We start from the raw sequence: 23,397 nt of genomic DNA, 5'->3' as shown, positions 1-23,397 counted from the left end.
TAAAGATATCCTTACAGCAACATCTAGACTGGTGTTTGACCTGACAACTGGTCACCGTGGCCCAGCCCACTTGATGCATAAAATTAACATCACAACCTATTACCATCCACTGTGCTGTGGTGACAACCCATAGATGTGGAAGAAGGACCTCACCATGGATAGTCAGACAAAATGACAAACTGCTTTCCTCTTCTTCTATCCTCTCTCAGCCCTGAAGGCCTCAATGCACAGAAGAGAAAAGGGAGAGCAAGAAGGAAGCAACCCTACACTCTGCTCTGGCTTCATGCAGGGAACTCTTCCCTGTCCTGAGACAAGGGATCTTAGAATCACATCAGACCTGAAACAAAGAAATCAGCATGACTGAATCTTACTTAATTACTTAAACCAAAACTGTTCATCGCTGAAGGGATTAGATAGAAACTTGTGGAATTGGACCAAGATGTTATGGAGACAAGTGTGAAGCAGGGAAGGGGAGTTCAACACAGCAGAATGGTAACCCACATTAGAAATACAAAATCCTAGGGAGCTATCATGTGGAAACTTCACAGGTATTCAGTTCTGTACACGTGCAAGGAGCAGAGAGTGAAGACACCAGGAAGAAAACTGGGTCAGGATGATGGAGGACTGCATGGATGAGGTGTCACTGTGGGTGTAACACAGACCTTCCAGGTGGATCATGTGGACGCCTCGGCCAAGAGCCTGGCTTACCTGATGTAGGCAAGGGGCGGGGGGGTCATCCATGATCAGAGCACAGACTTCAACGTCCGGCACATGTTGGTTTGGAACCGGACTCTGCCGCCTTAAGCATTTTGCTTAATCTACTTAGGCCTTCGTTTCCCCCTCATAAAATGGGAATGACAGCAATATTTGTTTTATAGGGCTGCTATGAGGGGTAAATAGTGGTGCAGGGTGAGTGTTCCAATAAATGGTAGCTGGAGTCATCATCACCATCATCCTCTTCCTCGTCAGATGCTAGAAGATTCTTCTGCTGGTAAAAGTGAAGGATCTGGTAAACTCCTGATTTACTCTGTTGAAATTTTTTTATGTCTTGAAAGAAGATATTGGCTGCCACTTACAGAACTTCTGTGTCATAACTGGCCTTCCGCTAAAAGCATTTCTCATATAATTGCCACAGTAACCTCACAAGGTAGATGCTGTCTGCATTTTACCGATCCGAAACATTACTGAGGCTTAGAGAAGTTAACCATCTTGCCCAAGGTCACACAGCTCACTAGATGCAGAGCCCTACTATTCCTACCATAGAGCACTGCATCCCACTGAGTATGGACCTCATTCTGGAGAACTTGCCGATAGCGGAGGGGTTGGACACTAAAAGAAAGCAGCTGGGCTGATTTCAAGCAGTACGTTTGAATTCTAACAAAAAGGACTAAAGGCATAATCATAATTTAATGCCCTTGCTTTTAGGCGAGCAGACTTCAACGTGTCTTTGATTTTAAGTGAACAGATTTCAAAATGTTTGGGGTAGAGAGAGGATGGGTGGCTATGTTACTATGGACATTAGACTCTATAGATGGGATTCTATAACCAAGCAAATTTCTGATGGTCAAGTGAAATATGGTCAAAGGGGAAAGCAGGAAAGGATGGCAATCAAAGAAGCAGGTGTAACTACCAAGGGGCTTCTCTGATGAAGTTGGATTCTAAAGGATCTTGATCAAAATGTGTAAGTCATAAAATTATGAAGAAGCGGCACAAACCAGAAAGATTAGTGTTCACCTGGCCAAGTATAGGACAAGCAAGGACCACAAAAGTTGTTAAACTTTTGTGGGAACAAGAAATATGAAAGAAGGGATTGATCCATTGCTTGGAGGAAGTGATAGAATGTTGAGGGAATGGCAGAGAAGAGGCACAATTACTCATCTCCAATTTTATTTCTTTTTCCCTTCCAAGAAAAACAGCCTTCCGACTGTAAGTGTCGAGGTGCTTACAGCAAATGAAGACAATCTATACCTGCTTTCACCTGAAGTCTCCAATCCCAATTATACTTCATCTCCAATAACCTGCTGACAGAATCGCAGAATCACCGCTAATAACCCAAGAGAAATCAAAATTAGGGGGGAAAAAAAGAACCAGTCAAATAGTTGTCTTCCCAAAATTCCAAATTAAGTGTGCCAAGGTATGTTCTGGTTTACCAGAAGCATCGAATGATGCAGGTTGAGCTACCATAAGGAAGAAGGGCAGGGACAACAGAAACTATTGAGGAAAAAAAAGTTAAGTTATCATATCAGTATTTATCCTTTCATGGCAAAATAAAAGATGTCATTGCGGGAGTCTTAGGATCAAGAATGAGTAGATCTTGGCATCGATCTCCAGCAAGATTACATGCACCCGTTTTCAACTTCATGGAAACTGAGTATTGACACTGAACCAAAGCCAACATTTCTACAATACTCTCTGTCTCTTGTGAACCCATGTCTGCTCTTTAGCACAGAGTGCTGACTGTGTGTCCCTGCGTGGAATGTAGCCTGCAGCCCTGTTTTGCTAGATTGGGATCACTGTTTGTTTGCTTGATTGTTTTTAATGCTTTTAAACGGGTTATATACACCTTAAAATCTCCAGGACTCCTTACTGTCCCCCATCCACTCTCTAATTATGTACACTACCTACCTACTACCACGGGCATTGCTTGAAATTGCAACCCTTCTCTGGGCCACATATGGTAAATCTACTTTTTTTTTCCTTTTGCACCCCTTCACATCCTTAAAGTCTGATGATATTTTGAACAAGATTACACCAGAGACTGAGCCCTTCACCAGGTCACTAAGGAAGCTTTGTATAGGTCACTCTCAGATGTTTCTATTCTAGTCTCAGGGCCAAAGATCCTGTGACCCATTTCACCAACCCTTCCCACTGTCCAGAACTTAGTAGTGAAAAACAATTACAGAGGATCAAAATGTAAAAGTTGTAATAAACTGATTGCTAGCAACATAATTTAATTGCTCATTGTTTATTCCACAGAGCAAAATATCTTACACATAAAATTTTCATTCTACCTCTGTCTTTGTAGACAGTTTTGGTAAATGGGAGTACTTGTCCTTCCGAATAACCATAAGCACAAAATGAGGCTAAGTATATTTTTAAATGTCCTGTAAATTAAAAAGAGCCTGGTTATCTTACTATACTGATTATTTAACTCACACTATTAAGTATTTTAAGTAGCACAAATTTATAGGGAGCATATCGCCAGAGAAGTGTTACTTTCTAAGCAAATTTTCAGCGGAGGATGTATACATTTTCTTTAAGAAAAATATACAGGTTATTTAAGTTTGAACTACAATACATTATGCTTTAAAATCAAATGATTAGAAAACTATAGGCCAAAAATAGTGTTGAGATAAATACGCAGCCTACCCATTCAGGATAAATAAGCCGCAGCCAATTAAATGGATATGAAGAACCCAAGTTAATAATAATTGATCATTAAAAACCAGAATAAAACTAGAATAAAAGTTGAAAGGACCAACCAACCCGATTGCACTGATAATAAAGAATTCTCTCTGAACTCGGAGCATTGCAGCTTGCTGGATGTGCACTTGCCTAGCGGGAGCTGGGTACTGTGGCTGGCAGTCAAGCATTCAGCAGAGGATAGAATTGCTGCTCCCACCTCGGGGGAGGCATTCATATGACTCTATGCATACTAAACCTAGTCTTCTTCGCTAACTCACCTAGTTGTAGAAATGAAAGGCAGTGAACCTGCATGCCATTCGTCTAAAGAGCCAAGGAGCCTGGCTGATAGAGCAGCCATTCTTTGGAACATTTTGGCAGAGAGAAAAGAGCACTCTGGAGAGTCCTGCACCAACAATTCAGACCTTGGTCCAGAAAAGACACGCATCACCTCTGCTCACAACTCATTGACTGCCACTGGCCACAGAGCCTCTCCAGCCCCAGGAGGCCAAGAAATATCATTCTATACTATGTTCAGAAAGCAAAGATTGGGTGTATTTAGTAAAAAGAATTAATTTTCACATCACTAAGAAGACCCTTTTAATGGACCTTGGCAGTTTGCTTTTAAGCTGATAGTAAGTTGGAGTTTTAACCTATCTGCTGCTGGCCTTACGTATTGTGCCTTTCTTCAGTAGCCATCGTGGATGATGATGGCTTTTGTCACCATTTTCCTTTTGCGAAGGATCAAACAGCTAGCAATTATGGAGGGCTCACAATATGCCAGTCATTGCACTAAGCTTTTTATAATCACTATCTCAGTTTATCCTCACAATAACCTGAAGTAGCAGTTACTTTATTGCTATTTACAATGATTTCCACCACAGCTAGAAATATGACCTACACGTATTAAGGGTTGGAAGGCTGGAGTTTTGAGATGGAAGCCAGGTTGCAGGGAGATGGGAATTACAGAGGCCATGAGAAAACAAGCAATACAATTGGGCTTCCAAGAAAGAGATGCCAAGAGAAAGAATTAATAGCATTTAGGAGAACAGAATAGGAATCTGCTAATTTGGAGATGGTAAAGACTTAAGGAGAAGAAGTCACTAGAGTAGGAGAGGTTGAAAATGTGGAGATGACAGGGGATGGGCGCAGTCCCCAAAAAGACAGAGGGGATGGGACTTGGGGCCAAGTGGGCATCTCAGCTTTGGTCATCTCATGCATGAGTGGGCCAGATGGGTCTCCTGGGGTAGGAAATGCTTGCTCATGCTTTTACCCACTTTTTGTTGTTTTTTCTCATTGATCATAGGAATGTTAACTCCAAAAGACCTTTTCCTTCAGAAATAAAAAATATAGATGGGAAAAGAAACAGAAAAACCCTAGAGCAGAAAGCTGAAATCAGAGGAAATTATGCTCCACACTTTAATGAATACAAGGACAAGGAGCAAGGGAATGGGTAGCTTAATGAAAATAATTAAATTTTTAAGGAGAGTTTTTTATAATGTTTTATTTATTTATTTATTTATTTATTTATTTATTTATTTATTTATTTTTGAGAGACAGCGTGTGCGCAAGTGGAGGAGGGGCAGAGAGAGAGGGACAGAGGATCCAATGCAGGCTCTGCACTGAAAGACTGACAGCAATGAGCCTGATATTTGTCTCGAACTCATGAACCATGATATCATGAACTGAGCCGAAGTTGGTCGTTCAACCAACTGAGCCACCCGGGTGCCCCTACAATAATTAAATTTTTGAACTGCCATCAGGGATGGAAATTGAAGCCATTCAGAGATGAATGGAAGATTTACTGAGCATCGAGTTCCAGGCTGGACAACTACTGGGTGAATTGTGCGATTTTCTCCATGAACCTCAATGTAGTCAAGAAGAGAGGTGGCCATACCAGACCTAGAGTAGGTGTTCAATAAGTGTATCGAATGAACAAATGAATGATTTTGAAGACTTGAGACATGCATATTTGCTCTATTACTCTGTGAATTTTGTCTTCAGACCAACTGATCACCTTCATTTGTTCTTCTTCAGTTAAGTCTGCCAACTCCTTACCCTCTCTCCATCTTACTACAGCTCCAAAATATGGACTTAGCTCGTCCTTTTATTCCTTCAGGCGGTACTAAAGTAAGACCTAGAGGGAGCCACAATGGTGAATCAACTTAACTGAAGACTTAAGGATAACATACAGGAATTGCAATTTGGAAAAGACAGAGTTAAAACCGAACCATTAGATTATCACTGAAGACCCCATCCCTGTCCCCAAAAATATTCTGCCTCTCTCATCTCCTCACGCAGGCCCATTTCATTCGCTTTCCCTTCCACGTAGAGAAAACAAGAAACCATACAAAAGGGGAACAAAAAGGGAACACTGTAACCATCTTTTGTCTCAAAGAAGATCTATCATAAAAAAGCAGCTTAGCTCCTCATTGTCTCAACTCTCCCTTCCAGAATATGCCTGGCCTTTACATAAACGAAGGCCTATTAAATTGCTATATCCCCCATCCCCAAAGAGAAGCTTCTCTACAGCTAAATCCAGTTTCCAACCTTAGAATAAGGAGAACAAACAGCTCCACAAAAAGACAACTTATTTTTATCCCCACCAGAAGTACTACTGAGGACGAGAAATGGAGAAGAGTGTGGCAGACAGAGAAGGAATAGTAGGGCATTACAAGGAAATACCCTCAGGTGTGGAAGGGTCCAGTGTGTTCTGGGAGGGAGAAAAGTGCAGTTTGCCTGGACTTTGAGATTCCTGGAGAGGAAGTGCTGGCAGATGAGATAGATGGACAGGGGGCCCTAGTTTAAAGGGGCTTCTATGCCACAGTTAAAAGCTTTGCTTTAGACAACAGCAGCATTTTATAACCGGCAAGACACGTGTCCCAATTTGTTTTTAGATCGTTCACTCTGGCACCAGTAAGGAGGATAAACTGAAATGGAGACTGGTGAGAAATGACGCAGGCAAGGGCAGTAGGGAAGAAATGTAGACAACAAAACTGGTGTGGTTTCAACATGCAAACTTTCCCTACCCTGAATGCATTCTCTTTCTTCTGCACCTATGACTCTCAAACTTACTTTAGAAAGTTTCCTGTAGAGTTTGTTAAAAATACCTTTTCTTAGGGCCACCTGGGTGGCTCAGTTGGTTCAGCGGCTGACTCTTGATTTCAGCTCAGGTCATGACATCACGGTCTGTGAATTCAAGGCCTGTGTAGGGCTCAGCACTGCTGTGTAGAGTCTGCTTGGGATTCTCTCTCTCTTTCTCTCTCTCTCTCTCTCTCTCTCTCTCTCTCTCTCTCCCCCCTCTTTTTCTGCCTCTCCCCTGCTTGTGCTCTCTCTCTCTCTCTCTCTCTCTCTCTCTCAAAATAAACAAATTAACATTAAAAAAATACATTTTCCTAGGGCCCATCCCACAGACTCTCATTCATTAAGGGATAGGGGGAGAGTTTCAGGAATCAGCATTTTAAACAAGTATCCCTGGGGAGTGGCTTTCATGCAAGTGACAGCTTAAGGCAAACGGGTCCACAGTGCTTAGAGCCTACCCTCTTATGTCTGTTGTTCTCTATCAAGCCTTATCCCACCATTCCAGTCTACAAGGACCTCACCCAGAGCTGGCTTTCCCCAGTGCTCACTGCTTTTATGGGAATTTCTTAAACTTTAATGCATGCAGATCACATTTCTAGCACTCTCCCAGGTAATGCTGATGCTGCTGGTCCACACTGCACACTTAAAGGACCAGAGTCACTATATCATGGGTGTTGTCACCACATGACAATGATGGTTTCTTGGTTGTTTAATGTAAGGGAGTCTTGCCTCCCAACTTTACTATAATTCCTAGAGACCAAGTCCTGAATGCCTTTGGGAAGCCCTTACATCACCAAGGACTGAGTGTACAGCTGGTGCTTTATAAACACGAGTTGAGTTGAATAATTCAAAGTAAAACAGCAATAAGCTCCTAGATTCCATGTTGGGAATAAAGAAATAAATGGAGACTCCTAGCCTAAGTTTTCATTATTATTGCTCCTAACTAGTACTTTCGTACAGCCACATAGAACAGCCAGGAAAAAAAAAAGACATGCTCCGTGGGACATTCAGTAACAATAATCTTAAATGTCTACATTAGAAACGCAATATGAAAAAAAAGAATAGCTTTAATAATGCAGAAAGAAGATGTACTTTTCTAAAAGTTTCTGGAGCATCTTCTCAAAAGATTTATCAGTTGTCTTAATGATAGTCTCCAATTCATTGGCCCCCTATACTGTAGGCAGATTGGTATGTTCAGTGACATGTGAATCAGGTCTCAGTCTCAGAATAAGTAGGATGTTTTCCTTTTTGAATGGGGAAATTCTATTGACTCAAATGGGAATCCCAGATTTTCATGTGTGGCTGTGTACTGATGAAATGATATACTTGCCTGAACCTGCTTTATGCTGCTGAGTTTTAAATATTTTTATTCAGACATAAATATAGAATTGAATAGGACCATTAATGCTACATACGTTGGGTAAGGCCTGCTAAAACCAAGGCAACAAAGATCCACAAGGACTTTACAAACAAGAAGGAATGGGAGACAGCTTCTTGACTGGAGACAAAGTGTTTACAGAAGAGGAGACAAATTTTCACCACCTAGGAGTGCTTTGACATCCAATCAGAACACCAGAACATGATTTATTATCCCAATTATATCTTAAAACCACAGCATAAGCCAAGGCCATACTGCATACGAAACTATTTCCTTCCTTGGGTCTGCTTCTAAGAAGATGTCCTAGAAATCAGAGGAGAAAATTGGAATATACTAACATCTCCTCCCTCTGAAGATCATTTACTTCAAAATTCTAACTACAAGGAGAAAAGCTAGATTTAGTTGCCAAAAAAATTTTTTTTCATTGCTACCTTATATATGAAATAAAATAGTTCAAGTCTGTAGGAAACTATACTAGACATTACATACTCTAATATAACAAAATATATTGAGGCAAGATATTTCAAACCATTGTCACTAGTGAACGGATGATTTGACTTTAGCAACTGTTTATGAGGCATTGTGAGGAAATTAATCCATTCTTTTGTCATAAAATACCTCATTTCATAATATCAATTTTGCTATTAGGAGTTAAAGCAAGAATTTTCCTAAGGATATACATTTTTACATGACATTAAGGTCATTTGTATATATTATAATATAAGCATAACTGTGATAATTATTCTTTTGTGCAAAAATTTCAAGTAATCCTTCCAGCAGAACATTAAAAGATTATAATGTATGTGTGCGATTATGTGTGTGTGCGAGTGAGAGAGACTAATTCACTAATGATGCTAAGCCTATTAGGTTAGCTTGAGAATCTTGGGGGTTAGTGATTTGTTATGAAAGGGCCATGTCTAGCACAGTGAGTAGGGGGTGGGGTAGCATGGGGCAAAGCAGAACTTGAGTGAGTTAGAATCGTCTCCCAGCTCTTTATGTTAGAACTCTGAATGGATGGCATAAAAATCAATATGCATCTATTACTCCCAGAAAGCAACTTAGTTTGGAAAACCCAGTTATGCGTATGCCTTTGGCAGTTTTCCAGATATCTGGCTGCATTTCCATCGGTGTTGCATGCCGAAAGACAGCATAAAGGGAAGTGGCCAAATGATCAACTCCCGAGTCTCTCGTATCAACCCTGATCAAATGGGAAGCTGATGGCAATGTCTTCTCACCGATACTGTTAACAAATTCTGATGTACTCATAGCAGCAAGGTGAGTAGTCCGCACAGGCAAAGTCACACATCTATGGTTAATGTTTTCCATCTAATCCAGAAAGCTTGATATTTTAATGGAACCAGCATAGTATTTTAATGGATAAATGGCAGCTATAGGAAGACATCTGGGATGGAGCGTGGTTAGAAAAAGAGGAATTTCTTGGAAGATCTATTTATACGCCTCCGATCGGTTGAATAAATTTAGTCACAAACATCGCAAAATAGAAGCCAATCTTGTGTATGGCACTTTGGATGAGTATGGTTTGCCCTGAACTGAATGTTTTTAGGGCATTAGAAGGCTCCCATCCATCCTAATCAACTTTGTGTAGACATGATTCAACATCCAGTGTTGGCTCCGATCAGCACAAGTGTCAGTCACTGAGCAGACTCTGGCCCACAGCCCTCTGTCCTCATTTCCTAGGGGCCGAATGTATGTGGTTCTCACAGGACAATTCCCTCTTGCCTGCACTACAAGGCTGCCTGCCCCTGACAGGCTTGCCTGGCTGTGGCACTGACCATATGGCTAGGCTCAAGTTCACCTCTCTCTTAACAATGCCATCTCCCTGTCTCTCCAGCTCACACTGTCTTCGTGGAGAGCACGTATTTATAGACTCTCCCACAAACTAACCAATCTCACAAATGTATCCATGGTTCCAGTTACATGAGAGGTTCCTACATTCACACACTCACTGGGATGTATCTTCTGGACCATGGCTCACATAAGGGAATTTCCGAAAAGAATTCATTCCAAACTCATATAAATACAGTTGCCTTTAATGTCCTAGATTAAATTCCATTCCATTAATTCCTTACATCATGGCATATATTTGCTTTGTGCTCCTAATTGTCTAATGCTATTGCTCTTGATTCTGGCATATGTTAGAATAAATTGTCTTGGGGGGTGGGGGAGAGGGGAAAGTGGGTGATGGGCATTGAGGAGAGCACCTGTTGGGATGAGCACTGGGTGTTGTATGGGAACCAATTTGACAATAAATAATATTTAATATATAAAAAAGAATAAATTGGGTCTTTTCTCAAAATCTGATTTTAAAGGAATTTTAAGTATCATTTTTAAACTTTTCTTTTTATTTGATATATACCCCAACAGAAGTATAAACATTCATGGCAATATTTGAGGAAATTCAAGACTATGAAAGGCCCCAGGAAGTACTAAAATAATGTTTAACTATTTACTGTAGCACTTTACCACCCACCTGCCTCCAAGATTTCCCAAACTTATTTCCTTTAGTAGGTCTTTTTTTTTTAATCCAATATCTATTGTCTTGGACAGGTCCCTACAACAAAAGACCACAGAGTGGGTTGCTGATAAACAACAGAAATTTTATTTCTCACAGTTCTGGATGCTGAGGAGCCCAAGATCAAGGCATTGGCATGATCATGTCCTAGTGAGGGCCCTCCTCCTGGTTCATAGCCAGGTCCTCACATGATGGAAGGGGCCAGCAAGCTCTCTGGGGCCTCTATTATAAGGGCACTAATCCTATGTATGAGAGCTCCCCCCCTCATGATCTAAGCACCTCCCAAAGTCCCCACCACCTAATACCATCACATCAGGCATTGACATATGAATTTAGGGGGACATAAACATTCGGACCATAGCACCTATTAAGGAATGCATGGTTCTAGGAGAACTGAGCAAAAACCTATTTTCAAATACCGTGCTAGGGGGAAAACAACTACTCATACTCTGCTGGGCTCTTAACTCACTATTTCCAGGATGATCTGATCCCACACCCATAGCCAGTAACACTGTGTGCAGCCGGAATGAAATAAGTTGGAGAAACCAAACCCCATGGCCCCTACACTCTGGAGAGGCAAAGTTTGCTTGCACCATAGCAGAGATGACACAAGTAGGACCTGTTAATGTGCAGCACCATGAAAAGAAAATGCTGATGAACTCCCCCTGTGTGTTCCTTGCTTGTCCCATTCCCTACATGTTCTCCCTGGAAGTTCAAATATGTTGGTCAGATTATAATCGTTCTTTTAGATTCCCTTCAACATATTACTGAAATAATAAGCAAATCAGTTGTTTGAGAACAGACTATACGTTGGGTCACCGCGCTCCTTCCTACTGGCCTTTCCACAGGTCTAAAGTATGACAGGGTGCCTGGGTGGCTCAGGCGGTTAAATGTCCAACCCTTGATCTTGGCTGTGGTCACGATGTCATGTTTCATGAGATCGAGCCCTGTGTCGGGCTCTACGCTGACAGTCAGGAGCTTGCTTGGGATTCTCTCCCTCGCTCTCAAAATAAATAAATAGGCAAATAAATAAGCAAACAAATAAACAAAGTATGCCAAGTTCTCCCCCACCTTAGAGGCTTCACATATGCTGTTCCCTCAGGCTAGAACACCTTTCTCTTGGTTTTTATTGCTAGTTCCTTCCAGCTTAGATGGAACCCCACTGAGAGGCTTTCCTTCATCCCACACCCTGCTATTATTCCCTGTGTCTGGCTCTTTTCCTTCATAGCACTTATCCCAATTTATAATTTTGTGTTAGTTTGTTTTCTTGTTCATTGCCTACCTTCCTCTTCAGATTCCAAGCTCCATGGTGCAAGGGTCACATGTCTCTTTTATCCACCAGTGTAGACACAGCCTAGTACAGGACCTCACCCAAAGGAGGCACTTTAAAAAATAACAGTTGAACAAATGAATGAAAAGTCTGACTCTTAAAGAAGAGCAGGAGCACTATTTCCCATGTTTGCTGTGGCCTCTCCGAGCCTCAATAAAATCCTCAATTCATCAAAAGAACCCCTTTTCTGCCTATCCTACTTGGACCCTTCCAGAGACACAGTCTCTAGGCTACCTCTGATCAGGGAGCACTTAATTAATTCAGGGGGTTCGCAGCCAGCTTATCATGTTTGTGTTCGTTACACAGTAAGTGTTGGCTAAACCCACAGGCTGAGAATTCTGAGTGGTCTAAACTTTTTTTAATTCAGAAATGTTCCATGTCATCGGTGCCATTTCCTTCACATCCACGTCATGTAGCTCACAGTCTGTTGTGCGACAGCAAGAAGAAGCAGACAAGAAAACATAGAGCTGCTTTTCTGGGTAAGAAACTAGGCCAGGTGACTTGTCTATGTTGTCTCACATAACTCTCACAACAACACTGGGAAATTGGAAGTATCCCATTTTATGTATAGGAAAACTGAGGCTCATCTAGAGAAAGTATCCACAAACAGGAGGAGTTTGTGGGCAAGAGCACATCAAAGACTTTCTGAAAGAAATGACAAGGACCAAGTCTTCACATACGCTCAGTTCCTTCGGATATTATTCTGCTAGAATAATAACGCAAAGCCTTTTTGATCAGGTACATCTCAGACTTGATAAATCCCATTTACATGATCCTGAGAGAGAATTTTTCATACGTTCACACCTGGAATCAAGATGTGCTTTGTAAGCGGTTCAACGTATTACTGTTTCTTTTTCTTTCCAAAAGTTATGAATTTGATGATGCTACAATCCAGGGAGACTTGAAATCAAAGAAGTGTGGTTTAACGGCTTCTGTGATAGCGCCAGGTAAAGGAGAGCCACAGAGTTTTTCCATCTGTTCTTAATATTTAAAATAAAATTACCACCAATAGAGCACAGACGACTCCTGACTTACAATGACTTGACTTACGATATTTTAACTTTACGATGGTATGAAAGCAATACGCATTCAGTAGAAACCCTTCTTCCAGTTGTGAAATTTGACCTTCTCCTGGGCTAGTGATATGCACAGTGTGATTCTCCATCATGATGCTGGGAAGTGAGAGCCACAGCAACCAGTCAGCCACATGACCACGACAGTAAACAACGACACACTTCACAACGGTTTTGTAGTCATACAATGTTGTTTTGCACTTTAAGTACAGGATTCAGTAAATCACATGAGATAGTCAATGTGTTAGTATAAAATAGGTTTTGTGTGAGCCCGACTCTGGCTGATGTTAAGTGTTCTGGGCACATTTAAGGTAGGCTACACTAAGCGATGACGTTTGGTGGGTCAGGTGTATTAAATGCATTTTTGACTTGCAATATTTTCAACTTAGCAGTGGGTCTATCTGGATATAAGTTGAGGAAGGTCTGTGTTTCCTGTATACCCAGATATTGTACCATGTAATCTTTTAAAAATTATCTTATTTACTCCTCATTAGGATGCTACCACAGAGTGGGTAATCGTATTAGTCCTTATTTTATAAATGCTGAAACTAACAGAGAGGTTGATTAACACGTCCAAATACACGCAGCTATTAAATGTCAAAACTGAGATTGAGACGCAGGTCTACCTAATGCTGAGGTCACGTTCTTGATCACAGTAAGTAAGACGCCGGTTCCCGGTCTAGCGGCACAGTGTTGGAGGCTGTCCACCTTCAGAGCAGAACACAGGCAAATGGCGGTGACGTTCCCGCCTAACGGGCTATGCGCTCGCAGGATCGGCACTTTGGCCACGAGCAGAAGATCACGGACAGACAGCATCCCCTCCGCTGCGGCACAGCTGTTGTCAGGGCTGCTGCTGACCTCAGCGTTACCAGCAAACTTCATGGCAGGGGTGTCAGACTGTCACTCCACACGACACCAACAGTCGCCAGCTAATACGGTATTCGAGTCCCACAAGGACGGGGACATCTACTACTTCAATCTCCCGCAGTAGATGCCTCGGCGCAAAGCAGCCGGAAATTCAGCCGACGTCTCTACCTATCACTGCCACAGCCCACAGGGTTCAGGCGTGACCTCATGTACCAGGAGAGGCAGATGTGCTGATATCTTTCACCTTTAACCTACAATCCCCGCGGCATCTGCGTGGCGCAGTCAGTCGAGCCTCCAACTCTTGATCTTGGCTTAGGCCATGATCTCGCAGTTCGTGAGTTTGAGCCTCGCACCGAGCCTGGTTGGGATTCTGTCTCTCCTCTCTGCCCCTCCCTCGCTGGTGCTCTCTTTCTCTCAAAATAAATAAATAAACTTTTAAAAAAATGTTTAAAAAGCATACAATCCTCAAATAGGCATTATATCTGATACTCACTGTTTTTAAAGATATTGAGATTTTTTTTTAATGTTTATTTATTCTTGAGAAGAGAGAGAGGGAGAGAGAGGAAGGGAGGGTGGGAGGGGCAGAAAGAGAGGGAGACAGAAGATCTGAAGCAGGCTCCATGCTAACAGCAGAGGGCCTGATGCAGGGCTCGAACTCATGAACTGTGAGATCACAACCGGAGTCGAAGTCAGACAAGTAACTGACTGAGTCACCCAGGTGCTGAGTTTATTCTTCACAAATTTCCCCACCTGAGGAGATTGCCTGACGTGCCTTGGGATACTATTGATTCCTCCTCCCTGGTAGACAGGAGATCAAGTGGTGGTTAACACAGGCTCTGAGTCTGACTGCTGGTCTAGAATTCTCCGCTCTGCCCGCTGAGTGATGCGGGCAACCACTAATGCTATCAGTTTCTCAGTTTCCTTATCTACAAAATGTTAGCTAATATTGAGTTCTACCCAATATTAATGTTATCGGTTATCACAGTATTATCACAGGGCTCTTATGAGGAATTAATGAGATAATAGATGTGATGTGTTTAGTACAATATAAGGCACAGAGCAATGGTAGGCATTACAGATAAATATTCAAACGAACTATCTAGCCATTTAATTCTATGTACCATGCTTAGTGCTCTCCACTCATATATACAGTTGTCCTTAGAAAGTCCTAAATTAAAAGAACCTTTTCAAGTGTTCAGGAGAGTTACCTGAACTGGATAGACCCAAATGACCTTTACAGTCACTTTTCTGGAACCCACGTTGGGTAGAACTCGAGTAAGTAACCCTCCCCATAGAATGGATCTTCTTCTGGGTTGGATTTGCTGACTCTAAACTTCTGAATGATATGTATTTGGTATTTATCTAGTGCAGAGGCCACAAATTATCAAGCCTATGGTAACACAAAGGAGTTAAGTACAAGAAAGATAGTATAGCATAAGAAAAAAAAACAATATAGTATAAGGAAAACAATGAAGTGAATGCCAAGATCAATGGCAAATGCACTAATCCTGAGAAGTGGGAGACAATAGAAAGTGTCCTACCCAGAACTGGATGGAACTGGGACCCCAGCCTCTGTCTAAGGGGCTAGCTATTACTAGGCCCCAGCTAATTATTGTTCATGGAAACATAAGTCCACTGACACCAGATTTTCCTGTTTTTCAAGTAAAAGGAAAAATCTACCTTTTCATATAAATCAGCAATTAAATTCAAATTATTTTTTAAACTATCTTCAGGCCAAAGAAAGTAAGACCAAGAAATATCTATATGCCTCTGGTTTGTATGTTCCACATGTGATCTAAGCAACTTCTGATTTTGCACAACTTTTTATTAACTCTGAATGTTGACCTATTGGTTCAGAAAGACTCTACTTTCATGCAGGATTTACTTCTATTATTCCTCCACTCTCTATTAGTTTGCACATTCCTTCTGTAGCCCAGCACAGTCTGGAAAGGAAAGAATCTTTAATTTTGGAGTTCCTCATTTTTTCTATGACAAAACTGAGGTCAAGAGCAGCTCATCCAAAGGAGCAAGCTGACACCCATTCCACTTGTCTTCATGGGACGACAAGCCAGGGATGTCATCATGCCCCTCAAGCAATCACTTCAGATGTATTCTAAGAAAAAAACTATGCTGAGCTCAAGAAGGTATGTGGAAGACATGAAACTTAGTGGGCGCCTCCCACCCTCAGGTGGAAGTGTAGTATCGCCTCTGGCATGAAGGTGGGAAGGACCTGGATGGATGGGGATAGGTTTTCCCGATAGATGTGATCTTTATGGTCTAGTTGGTTGCTCCAGTGGGCTGAGGTGTTCAACATTTCCACTTGAACCAATATGGGTACCAAGGAGATTCTAAATCTAAATCTAAATTACTATTTATCCATGTGTTGAATTAATTACGTTATTGCTCCCTTCCATGAACAGCGATTCCTAATCTTCCAAGTCATGGCTTGCTTTCAAGTTTACTACCAGCATCTACTCTAGTTCAGAGCCTGTTTCGTTGACATCTTGGGGAGTCGCTATCAACAGTTACTACTTACATCTGTGTTGACTTCTCAACTCTATTTATCCCTTTGTATAGGTAAACCATTTGCAGCATAAATACTTCATCAGCTGTGGGCCAAAATGAAGAATAAAAAAGAGTAAATCATTCATTGTTTTAAGAGAATCTGGAGAAAGGTTCTGGATTCAGGTCTATAGTCAAACCTCTCTCAATAGATGTCTGAGTTTGGGCAAGTTACTTAACTCCTCCTGTGCAAGGGAGACCTGCCTAGTAACCACGTACTTTCCTAGTTAAGAGAATAAAATAATCTAATATTAAAAGAAAAATCAGTGGTATTAGAGTTGTATTAAGTCACCTATGTGTATGTCAGTTACTAAGGGCTTCCCATGTGGCCAGTCAGCACGTGAAACATTTTATATATATTATACCATTTAATCCTCACCCTAACCCTATGAGTTAGGGATTACTGATTCCCATCTCAAGGAAAAGAGTGAGACTTGGAGAAATTTCCATTTTAACCATGGGAGGCTGACGCTTGGCAGACTCAAAGTGATTTGCCTGAGGAAGGTTGGCATTTGAACCCAGGCGGCCTGCCTCCAGAGCCCGTGCATCTCCATATGACAGGTACATTCAATGAAGAACACGATAGACAGAAATATGTCGTTTTAATTGGGAAGGGGTGCAGAAGGAGCACTTTAAAATATCGACCATGCAGTATGCTAGAAATGAAAAGATCCAGTGCCCAGATAGAGGGCAGGTAGTGAGAAATCAGAGCATAATGGGGCTGATGCATGGGGGGTGTGGCCAGCGTCAAACAAGTATGATCCAAGGGAGGGATACGGCCAGAAACCTGGAGCATGATGAATCCAGGATAGCTTGCCAGGGCAGGGGGACTCTGGGGCTGAGGTTGGCAAGCTAGAGGAGAGCGAGCTGTCCGATGAGCTGAGAGTGACCGTGCGCCAGCTGTGGCTGATTACAGAAAGGAAAGTCCTACCATCAGTGCTCACACTGCTGTCCCTTTGCTGTCTGTTCCCAGACATCAGAGACCATCCAAAGGTTTAGAGGTCCCTGGGAATGGGCAGACAGTTTGGAAGGTGTCCCAGGAGACACCGCATTTATCTTGCTCCCCCCGCCCCTGCCCCGGGGCATGTGTGTCTTTATTTTCCCTCCTGTGGGTTAGTTTCCTCAGTGGAGCAAGAGCTCTGCCCTGTTTCTTCCACACCCAAACGGAAAACCAATCTCGGCCACGGGGGACGCGAAGTCCCTCAAATACCTGCAAACACTTTAAACATTGGCACACTTCTTGCAGGAGGGGAGATTCCCTAGCTGAAGGATAAATAAAGGCTAATTGTTAACAATCCTTTTTTAAAGTCTCCCCTTTCACAGGAAGGAAAATGTGCCAGATCCTGCTAACATAGGAAGTGGTCCCAGATCCCGTTCTTTTTTTAAAAAAAGAAAAAGAAGACTAAGTATACAATGGTGCTTCAAAACCCCTGATTTACCTCTTTTAACTTAACACGTGAGTTAAGCAGGAGGCTGCAGGAGACCATGTTATTACTAAATTATGCTTTTATTTTCCTTTGATGTGCCTGATGCGGCTTGCTTGCACATATTGGGGTATTTAGTAAATGAACCCTGGGCCCTAGTTATTTATTTATTTACCAATTTCCCTGGCATTATCAAAAGCGAGGAGCAGCTGTGACTTCCCCAGTTCAAGCGCGCAGCTGAATGTTTAAAAGGCCTGCCTTTGCCCGAGCTCCTGCATTCTGCGGAATTACCTTCACTAATGCCTGGCAACTGGAGAAAGGGTGTCGGAGCGAAAGCTGGGCTTCCAGCTGTGGGAGGTATGTTCTCCAAAACCTCTGGGCTCGTAATAGACTGCTTACTGATAAGCAAATGGAAAAGGTAGCTGATTGTGGCCACTGGGAGCCTTGGACCCATGGATGTCTCCTCAGTAAATCAGAGGAAAGAACAAAAAGGAACTGCTACCTCCCCACTCCTGCCCGGAGTCTGGGCCTTCTGATGCAGATGATACTATCTGAAATGAGCTCCTCTGAACTGGCCAAGGGCTGATATCCAGGAGGGAGGCACCAGTATGGGCATGCTGATTGTTCAAATAGGGACATGTTGGTTCCAGTTGGTAATTAACCTCTTCCTGAGCCTCACAAGTACCTGTAGCCTGGCCCACCCCTTCTCCCAGAACTGCCCGGAGCCCCTCATGACTAAAAGGGATGTGGTGCCATGGCCCTGGCACCACAGCATGCCCCCAGCACCCTACTTGGTGACAAGGCTACTTGCTGTTTGATTGGCATCTGTGCCATTCAGATTTGTTCAATATTTTATCGTTACCTCTTCATTGGCCTCAGTTAGTACTCCTTACGGGATTGCAGGACAAACGTACCTTTTCCCAAATTCCTTTCTATAGTAAGCAGAATTAGTGAAAGAGTCCTGTGTGGTTCAGTTTTCCACGTTGTATTAATTGTCTATGGCTGTATAATAAAACGCTCCAAAATAGAATGGCTTAAGACAACAACACGCATCATCTTGCAGTTTCTGCGAGTCGGGGGTCTGGGGTGGCTCGCTGGATGCTCTGGCTCGAGGTCTTTCACAAGACCACAGTCATGGCACCAGCTGGGGTTGTAATCGACCTCAGAGCTCAACTGGAGAAGAACTGCTTCCAAGTCCACATCGTTGGTGGGGTGCTGTTTCTCCCAGGCTTTTGGTCAGAGGGCCTCAACTCCATCCTAGCCGCTGGCCAGAGGCCACCCTCAATTCCTGGCCACGTGGGCCCCTTCCTAGGGCAGTTCACAGCATGGCTTCAACAGACGTGCGGGGAGAGAGAGGGAGATCATTTAGTTTACCCCTTCCGACTCCAATAGGTGACAAACGATTTATTGTCCATAGTAAGGACACCAGATAGTGTCTCCTACAAATTATATCCGACATGCAAATGAATCAGATCCCATATACAATAGCAAACATGTGTTTTAATTCCATTAATCTACCCAGAAAATTGTCACTTTTTCATTGGGCCAGGGACATGAGAGTACTGGGGCTTTTTAACTTAGGACAGATAAGAAGCTGCCAACGGAGCTGGTAATGGGAAAACAATGGGCCGCACTTAGGAACACACTTTTTTCTGCTATGAAGAGCTTATCCTGGAACTTTCGTCTTCTCCCTTTTTATTCCACCCCCACCCTGTCTTCCCCCCCCCCCCCCCCCGTTACGAGCAGAACTCAAGCACACATTATCCACTTCATGCACTGCCCCATGCCTTCCCAGGGAGCGAGAAATTGGAAATGAAACACACTATATGCAGATTGGTTTTAATCACCTGGAACAGATGGTGCAGAAAGTGGCAGGTAAGTGCAATTGCGAATTTCCTTTGGATGTTTCTTAAAATGCAGAAACAACAAAGAAATTAAATGGACTGTCAAATGTCAGCGTCCCCATGTCTGTACATAACCCTAATACTATCTAAATCTATTTTTCCACTTCTCTGTTAATTAACTAACATTTGATGGGCTAAACGCAAGAAGATATACACAGAAACAAAGCAAACACGTTTTACTCCTTGGCTGTGGGAGAGTGGAAGGGAGCCCCGTAAATGCATGTGAGCCCAGCTCACCTGAGCTCTGCACTATAACAGGTAATTGCAATAAATCATCCTTTGCCCCGTGATCCCAGCCTAGTGAAGATTAATGGCAGTAGACACTAAAGCTGCCAACTTGGAAGATTTCCGTGGTGGTGGAGAGGAGGCTATGCGTAAGGAATGTGTGATAAAATGCTACACTGGGACCATAATAAACGGGCTGGAAGGGAGCCGAGGTCCTCCTCTGTAATGCAGAGACATTAAGACCTGTCTGATTGTGATGACAGACAGGTATTTGACTGAGCACACTGGCAGCTATAAAAAAAATAGCTAAAAGCTAATGTCAAGATGTGATGTAGACCTGCCACCTGCCATCAAGAGTAATTATGGCCCTGACCGCTTGCTCGTAGGGAGGGCAGAGGAAACAATATTGTATCTGACTGCAACGAAGCGGCTACGTTTGATTTGTGGCCCTGATGGCACGACTGGCCCCACTGTCACCCTCCTTGATGAAGCAGCAGAGTCAGACACTGGCAAGTGTCCTCACCGAAGGGGATTTGAGGGCTGACTTGCTTTCACTCAGTCCAGTTAGGAGGAAGCCAGGGAAGAGACGGCAAGATGGTCTGGAGAGATTAACTGGATACTTTATCTTCAAAGAAAAGACCAAGCTGCGTGGATAACTTAGAGATGTAGACATCAGTCCGGGAGCCCTTTCAGAAATGCATGTTTCGCGAGCCAAGAGACCAGCCAGGTACAGGCCAAACACGCTTCAGAAAACCGTGCGCTGCGGACCCAGAAAGAAACCTTACCTCGTGGATGTCGACAGGCTCCCCACCATAGAAAGAGCGAGTGCCACCACACAGGCTTTGAATGCTGTGGAAGAGCCGAGAAGAGGAGTCGAAACCTGTGTAGGATGGGGTCCCCTATTTGTTTGCTAGGGCTTCCATCATGAACTACCACAAACTGGGCAGCCTAAGCAATAAAACCAATTTGTCTCATGGTTCTGGAGGCTAGAAGTCTCAAATCAAGGTGTTTGCAGGGTTGTTCCTTCTACGAGCCATGAAGAAGGATCTGTTTCCATGTCCTTCTGTGTACCCCTGCATATGCTCATGGCGCTCTTCCTGTATATTAGTCTATCTTCAATTTCCCCCTTTCTTAAAGGACACCGGTCAGCCTGGATTACAGCCCACCCTAATGATCTCATTCCAACTTGACCATCTCCACGAACACCCTATCTTCAAAGAAGGTCACAGTCTAAGGCACTGGGGATTCAGACTTGAGTGTATGAATGTGAGGAGAACACAATCCAACCTATAATAGGCGCCTAGAGGAATAATCCACCTGGCCAAGTGCATATGGGAGTCAAAAGTTCTCACTAGTCTGAGGGGAAATGACCAGGTGTTGCAGTTGAGGTCAGATCAGTAGGATGTGGTTGTGAGGCAAAGACCGCAGATATGTGAGGCAGATGTAGGCATGATGTCCATAGGTATAAGGATACAGGCAAGACCAGGCATGAGAGGGCACAGACCATTAGCAGAGCTCCAGGGAAAGCAGGCAACAGAATGAGGGGCCACCAACTGAGAAGACAGACTTCAGGGTCCCAGATAGCATCAATGGATAATGTGGAGCTGGGCTCTGAGGTAACCCAGAAAGACACAGGAATCTTTCTTGGTGACGATGAGAGCATTTTAAGGGCCTTTGGTTTGCCCTGGCTCAGATCTTCTGCAGTCAACCCCATAAAGGACAGGATTGGTCATACAGACCCTGACCCTGCACGGGGAGCACATCCTTATCTACCCAGAGTTTATACGCTTAGCACCTCTGGGGGTTGGGCATTTTACTAGGAGGATCTGATCTTCCATGAACTAGGTAGGAAGTTCCTTCAAAATCCTCACAATTCACTTCATGGAGGTATTTGTCCTCTGGGCCTTACTGAGCAAAAGGCAGAAGACTTATTTGTGGATTCTTGGCCAGATTTTGACAGTACTGTTATGAACTAGGGGTGACATCACCAAAGAAACATCTGACACTCTTATTTTAGGGATAATTTAGATAAATTACAAGAGGGTGGGTGGAGAGAAGAGAGGAACAGAGAGAACAACTTTGAAATGAGAGGAAAGGAAATACAATCACCTCATAGGGTCTATCTCCTCCCATCCAATAACTAAATTTGAATAAAATATTGTATTTTCAGTTATTTAGTCTGGAAATATTGTGTTGATAAGTCACTAGGAAAATGAAGATACACAGATATCCCACCTTCGAGCTATGACTTCTCAACCGTTTTCCAGGTAAGGAAAATATGTCAAAGAAATTGTTTTCGGAAAATGAACGGTCCTGTTTTCATTAACTCATGACTTTTTAAGATGTCCTTTAGGACTTAAAAGTTTTAATGTTGTCTCTCCCCAAAGGTGTTTTTAGGGTTTGAAGATGACATTTGAGCCTAAATCATTTCAGCTGTTAAATATTAAAGAGAAATACACAATTTCTGCTTTTGACATAAAACATTCTTTTCAATAGTTCAAGTAACTAAAATGTCTCAAATGTTCAAGTAACTAAATTTGAAACCTGGAAACTTGCTTGTCTATGGTACTCCACGGAAAAGAAATTCTACTCAAGTTGGAAAGCATCAGAGTAGACATTTTTATGATTGCAAATATTATAAGGGGAACGACTGAGCATGTGTCAAGCATTTCTCTAAATCTCATATATTTTTCTACTCAGGGATATTTTGGGCATGCATGTGGCCTGCAAAAAGCTCTTATTTCTTTGAGCAGTAAATTAAAAAAGAAAACTCTTGATAGAAGCCCCCAAATAAATTCTCATTTATGTTTTAATTCAACTACTACTACTATTAACTTTTAATACTTTTATTTATTAAGCACGTTCTATGAGCTTAATAAACTGGGAAAGCATATTGATAAGCTTAATAAATACTGTTACATAACATCATTTCAAGTTTTCTTTAAAATCCACCTATAAGAGGGGTGCCTGGGTGGCTCAGTTGGTTAAGCATCTGACTTCGGCTCAGGTCATGATCTCTCGGTTTGTGGGTTCGAGCCCCGTGTCAGGCTCTGTGCTGACAGCTCAGAGCCTGGAGCCTGCTTCAGATTCTGTCTCTCCCTCTCTCTCTGTCCCTTCCCCTCTCGGGTTCTGTCTCTCTCTGTCTCTCAAAACTAAATAAACATTAAAAAAAGATTTTAAATCCCCCTATAAGATAGATAGCATCATTCCTAATTTGAAGATGTGAGTGAGGCTCAGAGAAGTTATGTACCCTGAGGGGTGCCTCATAGGTAAGCGACCTGTGCAGTCACAAAAAGCCTTGCATTGAAAAGGACCTCATGCTTGGTTTAATGGTCTGATGCCATTAAATTAAAATTCTTACTAAGTTTTGAACAACCACTCATTTTGCCCTGGGCCCCACAAATTATATAACTGTACTCGACCAATGTCCCATGGGTCTTAGGGAAGCGAAATCTGGATTCAAAACCAAGTCAGCATGGTGCCAGAACATGCCACCATTCTGTTTTTATCTTGCTGGATTTCCAAGAAGGTCTTAACAGTGATAGTATAATTTTTTGGAAATAAAGACTTCATTCATACACATAAAACAACTAAGTACTAGGTTAAAAGCGTTGTGAC

The 23,397-nt window shown here is 42.6% G+C and overlaps 1 long non-coding RNA gene across 3 annotated transcripts in view; it reads right to left on the bottom strand.

Annotated features, from left to right (window-relative positions):
- The window catches only part of LOC113600655 (uncharacterized), a 346,128-nt gene that overhangs the window by 114,492 nt on the left and 208,239 nt on the right, over positions 1 to 23,397 (bottom strand). The window contains exons 1-3 of one of the 3 annotated variants that reach the window (XR_008292499.1): positions 13,424 to 14,140; positions 11,677 to 11,777; positions 11,204 to 11,397 (exon numbers count right to left, since the gene is read on the bottom strand). The exons of the other annotated variants lie outside the window; for them this stretch is intronic. This is a non-coding gene — a long non-coding RNA (uncharacterized LOC113600655). Of the gene's footprint in view, positions 1 to 11,203; positions 11,398 to 11,676; positions 11,778 to 13,423; positions 14,141 to 23,397 lie in introns of those variants that run through there. 3 annotated transcript variants of the gene reach the window in all.

Source organism: Acinonyx jubatus, chromosome F2 (genome assembly GCF_027475565.1).
Source record: "Acinonyx jubatus isolate Ajub_Pintada_27869175 chromosome F2, VMU_Ajub_asm_v1.0, whole genome shotgun sequence".
NCBI lineage: Eukaryota > Metazoa > Chordata > Mammalia > Carnivora > Felidae > Acinonyx > Acinonyx jubatus.
The sequence above is the reverse complement of the archived record's forward strand: the minus strand, read 5'-3'. Positions and strand labels throughout refer to the sequence as shown.